At 37.8% G+C, this 16,272-nt stretch overlaps 1 long non-coding RNA gene across 1 annotated transcript; it reads right to left on the minus strand.

Annotated features, from left to right (window-relative positions):
• Positions 1-8,991: 8,991 nt before the first annotated feature.
• Positions 8,992-15,962, minus strand: LOC141371576 (uncharacterized). Its single transcript, XR_012376646.1, has 3 exons — positions 15,827-15,962; positions 12,859-13,028; positions 8,992-10,333 (listed from the first exon to the last, which is right to left on the minus strand). It is a non-coding gene; the product is annotated as an uncharacterized lncRNA (long non-coding RNA).
• Between the last annotated feature and the right edge of the window lie 310 nt (positions 15,963-16,272).

Here is a 16,272-nt window from a genome sequence, read left to right on the forward strand (position 1 = left end):
TTCTTTCTTTCTTTCCTTTTTTCTTTCTTTCTTCTTTCTTTCTTTCTCTTTCTTTCTTCTTTCTTTCTTTCTCTTTCTTTCTTCTTTCTTTCTTTCTCTTTCTTCTTTCTTTCTTCTTTCTTTCTTTTTTCTTTCTTTCTTTCTTCTTTCTTCTCTTTCTTTCTTTCCTTTTTTCTTTCTCTTTCTTTCTTCTTTCTTTTTCTTTCTTTCTTTCTTTCTTTCTTTCTTTCTTTCTTTCTTTCTTTCTTTCTTTCTTTCTTTCTTTCTTTCTTTCTTTCCTTTCCTCCCTCCCCCTTCTCCTCTCCCTCCTCCTTCTTCTCCTTCTCCTAATTCCAACAGGCCCCAGGGATTAGGGGATTAGGGCATAGATGTTTTTCAGGGAACCGTTTTTCCATCTACACACTAGAGATTTTGTAACCTCTATTAAAAGACAATTCATAAAATACTTTATAAACATTTCAAAAAGGAAAAGAAATTAAGAATCAAAGAATTAATTTTTAGTACTTTTAGTATTCACATGTAAAGTTGTATCATTTTTCTTCTTTTTCCCCCAAACAGTATGTGCTTCTTGGAACCACTTTGATTTTGGTATCATCTAATATGGAAAAATTAATTATAGCTGTTTCTGATGAGTATTGACTTAAAAATGCCAACTGCAATTAAATATTATTGTAAAAATGAAAATTATTTTTTTGAAGATTTTATTTATTTATTTGAGAGAATGAGAGACAGAGAGCACATGAGAGGGAAGAGGGTCAGAGGGAGAAGCAGACTCCCTGCTGAGCAGGGAGCCCGACATGGGACTCGATCCCGGGACTCCAGGATCATGACCTGAGCCGAAGGCAGTCGCTTAACCAACTGAGCCACCCAGGCGCCCCATGAAAATTATTTTTAAGGAAGAACAATGTTTGGTGCTCTGGTTTTACAATGTATATGTTTGCACATAAAAGGAAAAACATATCTGTGTAGTTTTTGATAATATGAAGCCCTCCTTTTGTTTTTTATATGTAATTGGTACACAGAAAGCACACTGTATAATGCATGGATAATATTTGAATGGTGATATAAATATATTTTTAGTCATGAATTTTATCTGTTTCACTTTAAAGAAAATGCCATTTGCATATATTCATGGGTTATGAATGCATGAGAGACACTGTTTTTCTTCATTTAGTACTTTTATGTTGGTGGAGAACAGAATCCTCTAGTTATTAACAGATTTAGTTCTCTGGCAAAATCCTATAGGAGGAAATTGAGAATGCCATGAATAATATTGAAGACTCACACATAGATTCAGAAAATCTTCAACTGCCCTTGATTTTAAATACTTTTAGAATCTTTTTAAAACCTAAAACAACATGTGGTTATTTCAAATGCCATGATATGTTATTTTGGCTAAAAAGGTATTTATAATAAGGGTTGTGAAAAGAAAAGAAAATGGTGTCAAGTTATATTTGGTTGAGATTATTTAAATTCCCTTTTGCCCTTGAAGTCTTTAGGTCCCATTGTTTTCTAAACAATAGGTTTCTAATAATCACACATTCCTCATTTCTTCCAATTGTAAGACGCATGTTTTTATTTTCATGTTTTAGTATTTCTGAAGTTGAAAAACATATCTGCTGTAAAGGGAGGAATAAGTTTTGATACCTTGGGACAAGTCCATCCCTATCCAAGTGAAAACAGCCACTAGGGTGAGGGTTGTTTTCACTTGATTTTCATGTTGATCTTCATGGGTAATTCCATAAGGAGTTGACTTGTAGAGTTTCTATAACTCTTGCTATTGTTTAAAATGCTTTCCAGGAGATGATATTATCATTCCTTATTGAAACAAAAAGTTGGACATGCATAATATTGCCAGCCATGAAACTCAGAGCAGTGTACATTGCCAAGGCTTTTGGAATAGATTGTAGAAATTTCACCGTTTGTTGAAGTTGTATATTCATGTATCATTATTCTAGCATTGAAAAGCTCACATTGTGATTCTATATAATATTGGATGATAATTCTCTATGACTTTAGTTGTGATGCCCCCTAAGGCCTGGAAAGCATTCAGCTCAGGCTTAACTCATGGGCCATGGTTATTAGAGATGATAGAATTGCCCCCTAGACTTCCTTCATGTAGGCTAAGGTGGAGTCTGTGCAATTTCTACTATATCCTGCCTTATCTGAACTAATCTTTCTGCTGAATAGAAAGGTCAATACAGAAACTTATGGAGAAAGATATCTATCTTTCTAAGGTGTCCCTGATAGCTTATGGGACTTACTCAACTCTTAACTCTGGGATCCTGGGGAGTATGGGGGACTTGACTGAGACACATACTGCAGGATGTTCTTAGCCTGTACTTGAAGTCCTGTTGGCTATAACCTTGATTAAATGCTGTATGAGATAAATTGAACAGATTTGGTTCCAGCCTCTGCCAATCAGATTAATCAGAGTGGCTGACAGAGTGATGTAGTCATGGGAAAATTTGCCAAGTCATGATGGTTAGAAATGATGGGTCCATTTTGTTAGGTGACAATTCTTTACACGTCTCTTATGTTTCTTCATGTATTGTGAGCAAGGTGCTGACTGCTCTGATTACCTTCATTTCTGGACTACCCTTTTAGGCATGCTCGTATAGTCAGCAGCCTTGGAAGACAGAAGTAGTCTCTCTCTTTTTTTCTCTCTCTCCTTGGAACAAACAGCAGTCATTCTTACTGCACATTATAAATAATCTGAGTTTTTAAAATCAGAGCTCCTTTCCTGTAAGGCCACCCACTGCATGGGCAGGTGTCCTCTGGCTCTCAGTGCTACCAAGTAGGACTAGGTTTCACGGAAATGCTAATATCCTGGATACTGCTATTGTTGTAATACACTGTCCTTCATCTTTGACCCAGGAGTCTTCTGTCTTCTGCCAGCATCCATGAAACAATGAAAGGCTAACATGTAAGCTTGCAAGTATGGTGAAATTGCAGACCCTTCACGGTTCTTGACATATAAGAGAAACTGTTTAACTTTTAGCAATATATTATTCAGTTAAAGAAAAAAATAGAAATGGGTTTAGCTTGTGTGTACAGAATTTTCTCTGATATTCTTTGATTTCCCTTTGGAAATTATACAGTCAGTCCTAAAGGTTATAAAGAAGTCAAAATCTCAAGCACTAGATAAAGAAAGAAAATTGTGTATACAATGCCCTTTATAACTGCTAATGGCCAAAAGTAATTCAGAAAAACCTTGAGTCTACAAATACAAGCACAATTTAGAATCAAATTTTGATTATGAAAATGAGGAAAGTGGGAGGTAATTGTAAGGAAATTGTGTACTATTGTTACACAGACTTTTAAAAATATATTTAATGTAAGATACCTTTTTTCTCCAAAAGTTTTATTACCTTGATTGTACATCAAATAATTAATGAAATTTTGGGACTCAAAAGTTTTTAATTCTTTCTTTCAAAGATAATTTATTATATCTACAAAAAATAATACTCATAACTTCAGACTCTAGATTGTTAAAGAGAAAAAGAAATAGAAAGGAAGCCTATGGATGTACCTGAAAAAAGTAACAAAAGAAAATTGGTTTAGATCAGAATGAGGTTTGGAAAGCGAGAAAATTCTCATTTTTCTTGTTGTTTGCATATTTCCATTTTTCTACCTTAAAATATAACACTAAGAATTTTTTTATGATTTGTCTTATAATTTTTGGAAGCAGAATCACTCTTTTTTTAAGATTTTATTTATTTATCATAGAGAGAGACAGAGGCAGGCAGAGGGAGAAGCAGACTCGATCCCAGGACCCCGGGATCATGACCTGAGCCAAAGGCAGACACTTAACCAACTGAGCCACCCAGGTGTCCCAAAGCAGAATCACTCTTTGTTTCCATTTCTCTTTTTACTTTGTACATACTTGAAGTGATAAAGGAGCAGCCCATAATTCTTAAGCTATTTAAACCAGTTAAAAAAAAACCAAGTAGGCACCACACCAAAGCTGTTTCTTGATCTTCCCACAGTGAACTGTACTATTATCCATGGGAAATGACTGTGATCATTTTCAGTTTTCCCTACAACCCTCCCCGGGGAACCTTGCCCAGGTCATATGTGGCAGTAATCTACTTCTCTATTAATAGACCTTAAATTTACATATCCCCATGTTGAACAGTACATAGTTGTACTGTATCTCAACAATACTGATATTGAATAAAATTTCTGACTATTCATGTTATGGATAGCAACTCATGACTTTTGCTTTTTCTTGCTGTGAGGAATTAATAACACTTATTATGTTGTATTCTTACTACTTTTGTTGTTTCTGTTTCAAAGGCAATACTACATTTTGTTCATCTGTGTATTCTTTACTTCCTTATGTAGTGCTCATAAATATTTATTTAATCAGTGATTGAAAGCCAATCAGAGAAAAATACATAATATAGTCAATTCTTATGCACAGTAGTTACATCCTTATAAATTTGCCACAAACACTGAACTGCTGAACACTGAACTGCTGTGTCTAGGGGAAATACAGGGTGAGGTTCCTATGAGCCTCTGGTCACATTTTTGTTAATAATCAATAGACAACCATGTATTAAACAGACAGTGTATGTCTGTTTAAAGACACTTTATTAAATACGTACTGTTGATTCATTAACTTTGAACTCATGGCCAACAACACTATAACTCATGCCTGAAGGAAACTTATCTAGATTTTCTCTGTAAGGCATATCACAGCTTTCTTGCACTTCAGCATTACACTTGGGGACCATTTTATTTATTTATTTTATTTATTTATTTTTTTTTAAAGATTTTATTTATTTAAGAGAGAATGAGAGATAGCACGAGAGGGAAGAGGGTCAGAGGGAGAAGCAGACTCCCCACTGAGCAGGGAGCCCGATGCGGGATTCGATCCTGGGACTCCAGGATCATGACCTGAGCCGAAGGCAGTGGCTTAACCAACTGAGCCACCCAGGCGCCCGGGGACCATTTTAAATGGTGAAATTACCAAAAAGCACAAAAGTACAAAAAAATGACACTGAATAGACCACAAAAAGGACACTTGTTTGCAATATGAGAGCTGAAGCAAGAAAGAAGATTGACATCTACTTCAACCTCATGTTGAAGGGACACTGGGGACGTGTACATGTGAGACTCAAATGTTTGCTTTTCTGTTCATGTCTGCAAATGACCATGAAAACAATGAGGCTGTAGATTTGGGGGTGACAAATTTCAGTGAGTAAGAAAGTTTGCAAATACGGAACTTGCGAGTAATGAGGACGGACTATATACATATTAATTGCCCTTCTGGTCACACTTAGTTTCCCAAAGCAAGGTTTGAACTTAAATTGCTTCTGAGATACAGGTCTCAGCACTGAAAACCCTGAGTTTAGGACCTTGTTATCAAGCATACATTTATTAAAATCCCAACATATATTTTACTGACTCTGTTTTCTATATTATGCTTATGTAGCTCTATAGATTTTGGATGCATATTTCTCTATACACAGCTTTGTTCTTTTTTTTTGTCTATGGAGTAAATGTTTTAAAGTATATTTGTTTCTCACTATCTGCATACAGGGATCACCCTTTATTTTCATTTCCAAAGAGGAACACAGGGTGAACCATAAGCCAGACACGTTAAATACCAAACACTTAGGAATTATAGCAGACAAGAAGAGCTAATCAGCCCAAGTAATCACTCCTCAGAGCTTGGTGGAAAGAGTTGAAGCAGCATGGGAGATAATAGATTAACCAGTGTCCCAAGAGAACAAGTATCCTTGCAGATACACTGCATCATCTGAATTAGTAATTCAGATGAAAGCTTCTGAATTACCTAATTACAGAAAGCCTCTGAATTACTAATAGTTTACACTATGAAATAAGCTTTTTGTGGGTCAAAAAATAGGTAATTTTATATGGTTCCAGGTAATAATTGGAATGGGTTATAATAAGGCATAACAGAGAAAATAGCAAATGGGTGTGAGGCTTCCAATGCCAGTTATCCACAGAGGTGGTTTCCAGAGAGGTGATGAAAGCAGCAAAGGGGTGGAAGTAAGGAGGGTGTGGTGTTTTTGTACAACATATAAACCAGACTCATACTGTACTGTTGAATCTTTTTTTTTAAGATTTTATTTATTTATTTGACAGAGAGAGAGACAGCGAGAGCAGGAACACAAACAGGGGAGAGGGTCAGAGGGAGAAGCAGGCTTCCTGCCAAGCAGGGAGCCTGATGTGGGACTGGATCCCAGGACCCTGGGATCATGACCTGAGCCGAAGGCAGACGCTTAAGGACTGAGCCACCCAGGCGCCTGAATACTGTTGAATCTTTGCTACAACTGAAATTTCTGCTATGATGACTCTGAATTGTTGGTGGGGAAGACAGTGAACTACCTGAGGGATGTCTGCAGACATCTTGGTAACTGTGATTTGATAATGGTAACCATGTACCCTTTAACTGGAGATGGCTGTAAATTTGCAAGTAAATGTACAAATTTACTTTGTGAATTGAGAGATAGATGACACATATCTAAATATAATTTCACTTATTAATAGATCTCCATACACCTACACTTGTAACCCCAAGTGGGAAATCATTGCCAACATTGAACAAATGTTTGCTATGTTTAAAGCATCATTTTAAGATCTGGGGAGGATACAGAGAGGCCTAAGACATAATTACCATCCTTTGGGATTTTAGATTCTGGTTGGAAACATGATATATGTTATAAAAATTAGAGAGGTCAGTACACTTTTTAATAATTTTTAGATTATGATAGCAAAGAACAATTCATTATTAGTAGTAGTAGTTAATATTATATATTATAATTATATAATTACATTAAATATAATGTATATTATAATTATAATACAAATATTATATTATAAAGTAAAGTTCAGTGTTTTGCTGTGGAATCCAGGTGTGTGGCCCGTCTGCAGTGGTTACCACACTGTAGGGATTGCTCTGGTGTTCTGCTTCCACACAGTCTCCAACGCTGACTGACCAGGGGAAGAGACTAGGTTTGAGTATCTAGACCACCTGAGAATTAAAGCAAAGACATCAGATGGAGAACCAAAACACCATCTTTTTACAGAATAACACTAAGTATGGAAGAATACTGGGAGTATTCTTAAATCAGTGGGCATGGGGACTTTTCGAACTGTACCCTAGAATAGACACCATATTCTCAGTCATCCCCATTGGTGAGGGGGGGAGAGAGGAAGGGAAGACGATAGACCCAAGCTGAGCATTCTGGGTTTATCCTGCAATTCAGAGTCAGATAAACCTCTCTTTCCTCCTCAGCATAAATAAGTGAGTGGGGGCAAGGAGGCACACCATCACTTCTCCTGTCAGATAAAGTCCTCAGTGCACAAATATCAGTGAAAGCAGAAGGGTATTTAACAACTTCAATTTCTATACACTGCAAATGGTCATAGAGGCACAAAAATATAGATTCAGGATCAAAGTTCAGGAGCAGTAGATTGCTGGTTTGTACACCACTGAACACGTAGGCCCTTCAAGTTACCAAAATAACAACCCAGGACCAAACTTTCAGGGACACAAGTTCCACTCTCTCATTTGCCCTTTAATGAAATGCAATTTTCAATTATCTCAAGGACCCCGAGTTCCCAATGAAGTAGCAGAACTTCATGTTAAAATGCTAATTTCCACACATAAGTCATGGAGGTGGTGGCAGAAGAACTATGAGCTCCATAATTGCTGCTTACAGGATAATTAAGAGATTAATATTATGAAAGTTAATTATAAAATTATATTAATTAATTTTAATAGCCCAATGATCCTTCTGGAATTGATGTCTGAGAAGAATGTGGTCCTTAGAGAGACCTACTGGGAAAAGTAGAGTCAGACTGACATTTTCAGGCCCAAGTGATGCCCTCTTTGGTCTGAACTGTAGTTCAGGCTACACAGGACACACACAAGGGATGCACATAAATGTCTCAGATTCTTGGGCTGGTGGGGTGGAGTTGGGGTGGGGGAGTAACAACTGTTTCCAAAGGTGAATCTGTGGCAAGAAAATCCTTTCAAGGACCAAAAGGTAAGACTCTTTTTTTTTTAAGATTTTATTTATTTATTTGTGTGTGTGTGTGTGTGTGTGTGTGTGTGAGAGAGAGAGAGAGAGAGAGAGAGAGAGTACAATCAGGGGGAGGGGCAGAAGGAGAAGCAGATTTCCCGCTGAGCAAGGAGACTGATATGGGACTCAATCCCAGGACCCTGGGGTCATTACCTGAGCCAAAGGCAGAGGCTTAACCAACTGAGCCACCCAGGCACCAAAAGGTAAGACTTAGGATGACTTTATAAACTTTATCAGCCTTACATTATATAAGTGGCAATTTTTTTAATATCATGATGATCTTTCCTAAATGTAAGATTTGATGATGCATTCACTATCCAAATTACTGCAATAATGAACTGTCTTCTGGTCCATTTCTAATATAATTTTGAGATCTATGGCATGGAGAATTAGTTTAATGCTGAAACTCAATACTCTATCACAGGCCACAAGCCTTGGGTTTGCCCTGGTGATTGAAGGTATTCTCGGTATTCTCAGTGTGAAATCATCTGTACTCTGTCTTCCTCCCTAAAATTCATAAATGATGTTTTCTGAGGTTTGTTTTGAGGTTTGTTTCCAGATTAAGGAAAATCTTCAATTTTTCATTTTTCAAGGGAAAAGAAATATATGGAAGCAAGAATAATAAGGGCTGAGACATCATTGTGAAGAAAAAAAGATTTATTTATATGAAGCCAGTGATTTTGGCCTGTCACACAACACATGTCAGACATCTGAAAGAAGCGATGGTATATGTAATGATTTAACCTTGAGCCCATGTAATTGAAGAAGTGAGCACCCTAAGAGTAGTTAGGAGCATGGGCTCTGGAGAAAGACAAATCTTTTTTTCTCCACTACTGGACCTTGAATTGGTGTGCTGGTGGTCTCCAAGACCACTCTCAGGTTCAACAATTTGATGGATGGATTCATAAGACTCAGAGAAATACTCAAGTTATAGTTTATTACCGTAGAAGGACACAGATTAAAATCAGTAAAGAGGTAATGCACATAGGATGAAGTCCAGAAGAAAAGACACAAGTTTCCAAGGGGAAATAGTTGTCTTCTCAATGTAGGGTTGCATAAGTGCTTAATTCTCCTGGCAATAATGTGAGACATAACCTGCTAAGTGTTACCAACCAGGGAAGCCTACCCAAGCCTTGGTGTTCAGGTTTATTGGAGGTCAGTCATATAAGCATGCAGCAACCACAAGGCTGGACAGCCACTCAGTCTTTCACACCCTCATAAGTGAAACTGACACAGCATGCCTAAAGCCTCAGACAAACAACAGACATAACCAGAAGTCACGTTGTAAGCGTAAATCCTCTGGTCATACTGACACAAGCTGGTCCAGGGCCTCAGCCATACAAAACCCTCATCCGGCCCCAGAAGGCATCTCCAGGAGCTGACCAAAACCACTCCTTTCTTTGGAATGTGCAGAGTGTGAGTACCTAAGCCTGCTTAACCAACTCTTCATTGCGGTTATTCAGCCTCCCTGGGGCTTAGTGACTTTTTGGGAAAACTGGGCTAATAAAAAATAGCCTCCTTAAAAACTTATCATGAGGATAAAACATATACATATACATGTAATGTGTTCATAAACATGCCTAATTCAAAACAAGAACTCCATGTGACCATTTTTAGATTTTAAAAAATCATACGAATTACGTCCGCTTTCAAGAAGATAGAGTATGATTCATTTTCCTATTCCTCCCATTAAGTATAACTAAAACCCTGGAGATTATATATGAAACAATCACCAGACTTTGAAAGGTGGAAAGCAAAAGGCAGTTAGGGACCAAGAGACCCAAGGAACAACACAGCAGTGAGTTCTGTAGGCTTACTTTTTGCCTCATATATCCTCAACTAAGAATTGAAGCTGGTGAGCCAGAAATGTCAATAGGAGCAGACAAAAAAATTCCCAAGGAAAGCCGCCCTCTCTAACCAAACTGGCAAGAAAGGGGGAGCCTAGGAAGACAGATAACTTTTGGACAATAACCTCTCTACTGCAGCTAAACACTGTAGACCTCCCTCCACGCAGGACAACAAAGGCCAAGTGGGGTGCCTAAACTTCCACTCTCATCAGGTATAATGAAGGGCCCAGTATCCTATCCCCACTGGGTTATTGTCAGAAAAGACCATTAGGGAGCAAGGATGTTCATCTCTGATGAGTAGTAAATAGCCTCTTCCACCCCTCCTCCCACCATTGTGTCATTGGAGACCATATGAGGAGTCTGGACTTCCTGGCCATCATGGTGGTATCAAGCACCTTTTCCAGCTGGGGCTGTGTCAGACGATACCTGAAGGAGAGTAAGGACTTTCATCAGTGCCTAGTAGTAATAAGACCACACTATACCTCTCTCATCCCCATGAGGCCATATGGATAGCAGTAAAAGCAGTTATATGCATTCTAGCCAGGGTGACATTAGCAGGGGTCTACTGTGGAGTGGAAATTCCTACACCACCCATTCATTACAAGGAGACTTTCTTCTCCTCAATTGTCCATGGTGGCTGGAGGTGAGAGAGAAGCTTAAAAAAAAAAAGAAACTCAAAGTCATATTGGCTGAAAACATCCTAAATTTTGCAAAAACCACAAACCTGGAGAACCATGAGACTGCATAAATCAGAAACAAGATGAACTTAAATAATCCACTCCAAGACCTATAATAGTCAAACCCCTTCAAACTAAGGACAATGAAAAGAATTTTTTTGGAAAAAATGTGAGAAATAGCAATTTACTTATAGAAAAAAACAATTTGAATGACAACAGATTCCTTTTAAGAAACTGTGGGAGCCAGAAGAAAGTGGTATGACATATTTTTATGTGCTAAAAGAATTGTCAAGCTATAATTCTATATCTAGTATAAAAGAACAGAGTCCAAAAATAACATCATTCCAAAGAAAATAAAAAATCTGGAGCTTTTTTTCCCCCTTACCTGCCTCAGGATTACTCTCTTACTAGAATTAATGAATATAGGAAAATCTAGACACTTCAGAAGAAACCAACTATTAGCCAAAATGGTATATTTACTCCAATCCTATGGCTCCACGTGGCAATCACAGAACAGCTTGACATTAGTATATTTCCCAAATTTGGAGATGACTTCACACCCTGCATTGTGTAAAATTGAGCTACATTTAATTTATGATGCTTAATTTTCTTTTGTGAAAATTTGTTTAGGAAACTACTTCTATATCACTTAGTCCTAACCTTCTTACATATGTACTTTTAAAACATGCCATGTTGTAAGGGGGAAACATCTTAAATGTCTGGACTAGTCTACTTGAATGAGTCTACACATTAGAGAGCTGCTCCTGCCAATGCAGCAGTCCCTAGCCACATAGGGCCATTCCAATTTGCATTTGGTAAAATTAAAATTCAGTCCCTCTGTTGCACTAGGTACATTTTGAGTGCTAAATCTTACTAATGCTCCCATATTGGCAGCAGAGATCCAGAACATTTCCATTGTTGAAGAAGGTCCCAATAACAGTACTACTTCACCAAGGTATCTAGTTACTGTTATTTGGGACATAGTTTAAATGAATTGTGAATATTAGAATTAAGTATCTAAAATGTATATCAAAGTTACCACGTAGAAAAAAATCTAGCTTTGTTTCAGTATTCTCCAACTTTTTTTAATAACTCAGTCTCTTTGTCAGAAAAGTCCAGCTGCCCAATGGAAATACTGATTAAGTGCCCAGAGAGTGCAGATCATTGTACTTGAAGGAGAAAACCAAAATAAAGACTTAGAAAACTTAAAATATACAGTACACATATTTGTTTAAATTGTCCCTCTCCAAAACCCAACCACAAGCTGTCTGCACACACACACACACACACACACACACACACACACACACCCATAAATAACATTAAGCAAAATTCAAGGTCCCCAAAGTTGTCTGTAGACTTTGTTTAAATGTTAATAACACTTAATTGCAAGGTTTGCGTGTTTCTCTTGCTATCTAAAATGCGTTCATGGTGCCCTCATGCAACTGTTTTAGTACTAGGACTGTATTTTGGCGTACAGATTTAATTGAATAATTGTATACAATGCCCTAAACAAGTATGCTTGGAATGAAATTATTAACATTAATTTCAGTAATTAGTTGTGACTATTTCTGCTTTGTGGAGGAATCTTTTGCTTAAGTGACAAGATAAAATATTCACATAAAGATGGTGATACAGGGTTACTGGGATTCACTGTAGGCCCAGAGTTAGGAAACAGCCCTAAATGCAGGAAATCTTCAGGCAGAGTATCAGCATGTCTCTCATTATAAAGGAGAAAATCTAAAAGCTGGTGAAGCTATAGAATCAAATCCAAGAATGCACTGCATCCTTGATAGGAGATGGAGAGGCCGGGGTGTCTGTGTGGCTCAGTGGTTAACCATCTGACTCTTGCTTTTGGCTCAGGTCATGATCTCAAGGTCCTGAGATCACTTAGTGTGGAGTCTGTTTAAGATTCTCTCTCTCTGGGGCACCTGGGTGGCTCAATCATTAAGAGTCTGCCTTCGGCTCAGGTCACGGTCTCAGGGTCCTGGATCAAGCCCCGCATCGGCCTCACTGCTCTGCAGGAAACCTGCTTCTCCCTCTCCCACTCCCCCTGCTTGTGTTCCTTCTCTCACTGTGTCTCTCTCTGTAAAATAAATAAATAAAATCTTAAAAAAAAAAAGATTCTCTCTCTCCCTTTCCCTCTGTCCCTCCCCCTGTCACACTTCCTAAATAAATAAATAATAAATACAATCTTTAAATAAAAAAGAAAAAGAAATGGAGAGGCCACATTGACAGTCCCTCCCCATTCTGCCCTGGTATACCACTGCTCACCTTCAGTATAATGGATTCCCAGTGATTTCTTTATTTTTGGTTAGGTCAGTGGTTCCCAAGCTTTAATGTGCTCAAGCATCAAGTGGTGAACTTGTTAAAATGCAGTTTCCTGAGCTCTGTCAACAGAAATTCTGATTCGCTGGCTTGATGTTAGACCCAAGAATCTGCAGCTTGAAAAACACCCCGTATTAATGAATGTAGGTATTCCAAACACACATGGATTAGAAACACATGGTACTTATTCTTTGAAAAACATGAACCAAAGTCCCTTTTCCTTCATAGATCCTCTAATCTAAATTTTGAACTGTTTTTTATACAATGGATAATAACACAAATTAGAGAATCAGGCAGTCTAGGATTAATCTACATCTCTTTTGGCCTTAACCTTGGACAAATTACTTACTGTTTTTAATACTGAGTTTACCCTCAATATTGTTGTAGTTCATAGTTGTTCTTGTTATTACAATGTACTTTCAGTGGCCATCACCAGTTTAGACACATACACACAGCTTTTATTATAACCTTGCTTGTGGCAGAAGAATTTCTTCTGTAGGATCCTATTGGATTTATAGCCTAGTAACCAGTAGGGTCACAGAGTTATTGTCATCCTTTCTGTAGTTTTAGAATTGTTACCCTTTTCTCTTTTTCTCTTCTCCCATTCCTTTTTCTTTCTTTCCTCCCTTCTTTCCTTTTTTCCTCCTTCCCTCCTTCCCTCCCTTCCTGATAGTTCTAATTCTGATGTTTATTCTTAAAACTATAATTTCTCTCATGTTCCCCCCAAATACCATAAAAATATATATGCAATCTGTTAGATTCAAATGAGAAATTTTATTTCTGGAGGTTTTCATTCTAACTTTGGGCTTATTGAACTAGGATCATTTTATTGACACAAATTTTTAAGGATTTGTTAAAGCTCTTAGCAATGACTTTCCTGGTAATTGCATGAAAAGAAAACTATCCTAAATGCCTAACTGCAGCTCACAAATATTATGTCTGCATCACCTCCTGATATATTTTTAAATACAATATTCATAATGTTAATTTTTAGACAAGTTGAATACTATGAAATTGGTCTGTTTTATATTTATTGAAAAATGTTTTTACTTAATTTTTGCTTTGGTCCAACAGTTAAATCATTTTTTTGTCCATTTGTGTATGGGCTGATGTGCCAGAATATCGAATACTTTGCTAATTAAAGGTCTAAAGCTCATCTCAGGTAATTGATTCACTACAGAAAATGGAAGAAAGATGTGATATAAATAGCAATGCATTCTTGATACCCTTTGGGTTCTCTTTTAATTGATATCAGCACATCATCTGCCAAAGCAGAATGGCATAGTGGGTTCTTCCTGTGGGCGTGCACATATGTTCATGGATCATGTAAATATACTACCAAAATAATGTAAGCTCCCCTAATTGAATTTCAACCAAGAGAGCAGTTATAAGGGACAAGCAACCCATATTTGGTTACTCTATTTCCTATTAAACAAACAAACAAGGGAAAACATTGGGAAAATGGCTAACCATACCTGAGGTGAAAGGTTCACGACCCAATTTTTTTTCATTTGGTAAATAACAGTCTTGATTAGAGAAAAGCCTAGAACCCTGTGTCCTGATGTATTGAAACTAATGGCCAACCTAAAATCAGAGTTTCTTATTTTTTCATGAGTTATATTGGCATTTATTTATTCATTATTTCATTTCTTTAGTCAACAAATTTGAATGTATTTTCTGTGCCTACCAAAGGTGATTGAAACAAAAGCCCTCTGGGAGCTCATAGTCTAGTCCAAGAGAGAGGCTACTAGAGTTCCAATGCCATGTAAGGAAAAATAGTGAAACCCAGAGCGTGGCATGGATTTCAGACATCCAGATACTTGATTTATCATGTGAGGCACTTAGGCACCACTGTGCCTTTGCTCAATTTGAATTCAATTCCTACAGCCATCTTCCTGGACTTATGCAATAGATGAATTTAAACTTGTTCTTTGACAACTCATTCAAATATGACCCTTTCTCTGAGGCCTTCGTTCATCCTTCTTCCTTCACCAGACTTTCCACACTACCCCCAACCTCCCTCTAACCAAAATCTATCATCCCCTTCTCTGAGCTCCCCAAATGTTTAGAACATGCCTCTGCATAGCAGCCACCCCATTTTATTATATTTGTGGCTTCTATTTGTTTCTCTGAATAGAAGATGACCTTCTGGAAAGATGAGACTAGCCATTCCATGTCCTCGCAAAGCATCTGGTCCACTGTGGATATTAAAAAATATGTCTTGGATTATATTGACTCAAACAGGAGAAAAGCCATTGACTGTGGGCTTCTCTCCACCCTCCGTGTCAGCCCCAGCACCACCTGCCTTCTTGTCTCTCTAAAGTGCTGCAGGGTGATTTTACAGCAAGGAATAATAACAGGTAGCCCTCTTGTGGATGAGTGTGAGATGAACCAGTTTTCATTTTTGTGAAAAACAGAAAAGCCTTCCTGATCAGACACACAAGGTACTTTGCCACCACACTTCCTGGGACTGTCCCACCTTTATGTTTCAGTGCTGACCCCTCACAGGAATCCTGGGGTGTCACCCTGTGAGGCCTGTGTCTGTTAGCTTGCCTGGTGTCTGGACTTTCAGATAAATGGAGTTTTTTGGCTACAGGGATATTTTTCTGTGCTTTGGTCAAGAAATTCCATGGCTATGACACTGGAAAAGCAGCAACTTTGGTGGTGATTAGCAACTTCAGTCTGTTAATAAGAGCTGTGTATGAAGTCTCTCATGTTCTAAAATGCAGCCACAATCAGAGCTGTTTGTTATAAATTACCTCAGATCAAATAGAATACCAAATTTAAATAGAGAACCTAATTTACTGGACCAAACAGTCCCTAAAATTCAACATAAATACTTCACCTCGGGCTCATCACTTCTTCTTTCAGGTTATTTATAATACAATGCAAGAAACAGTATGTTTTTTCTTACCTTTAAGGCCTCTCTTTCCCCTTTGGAATATTCATCTTTTTACGCCACGGGAAAAAAAATTGTTGGAAAAATTAAATTGTAACTTATGAATTCTGGGCATGTTTCAGTATAAAAGGAAAATCACTGCACATTTTGGGCAGTAAAATGAATCTGAAGTCTGTCACACGTGTAATTGTCTCCTAGGAGACCCAAGCATAAATCATCACCATGGAGACCACTTCAGCCCTCACTGCTTGAAATCATTAGCATGGATAATCAGCTGGGCTTTGTTTTGGGGGAAGAAAGACTATAAATACCTGGCCAAGCCTTACACACTATGACAGAAGTGGTGTGCCCAAGGGTGAGCTGTGGGATGCAGTGATTCCAAGTCTCTCCGGGATTGTGGGTGGGAAATCTCATGGGCTGTACTCTTAAAACACCTCTTGCACCCAACAACAGATGGGGAC

Source organism: Callorhinus ursinus, unplaced genomic scaffold, assembly GCF_003265705.2.
Source record: "Callorhinus ursinus isolate GAN/ISIS: 27379988/994484 unplaced genomic scaffold, GSC_fseal_2.0 scaffold78, whole genome shotgun sequence".
NCBI classification, from domain to species: domain Eukaryota; kingdom Metazoa; phylum Chordata; class Mammalia; order Carnivora; family Otariidae; genus Callorhinus; species Callorhinus ursinus.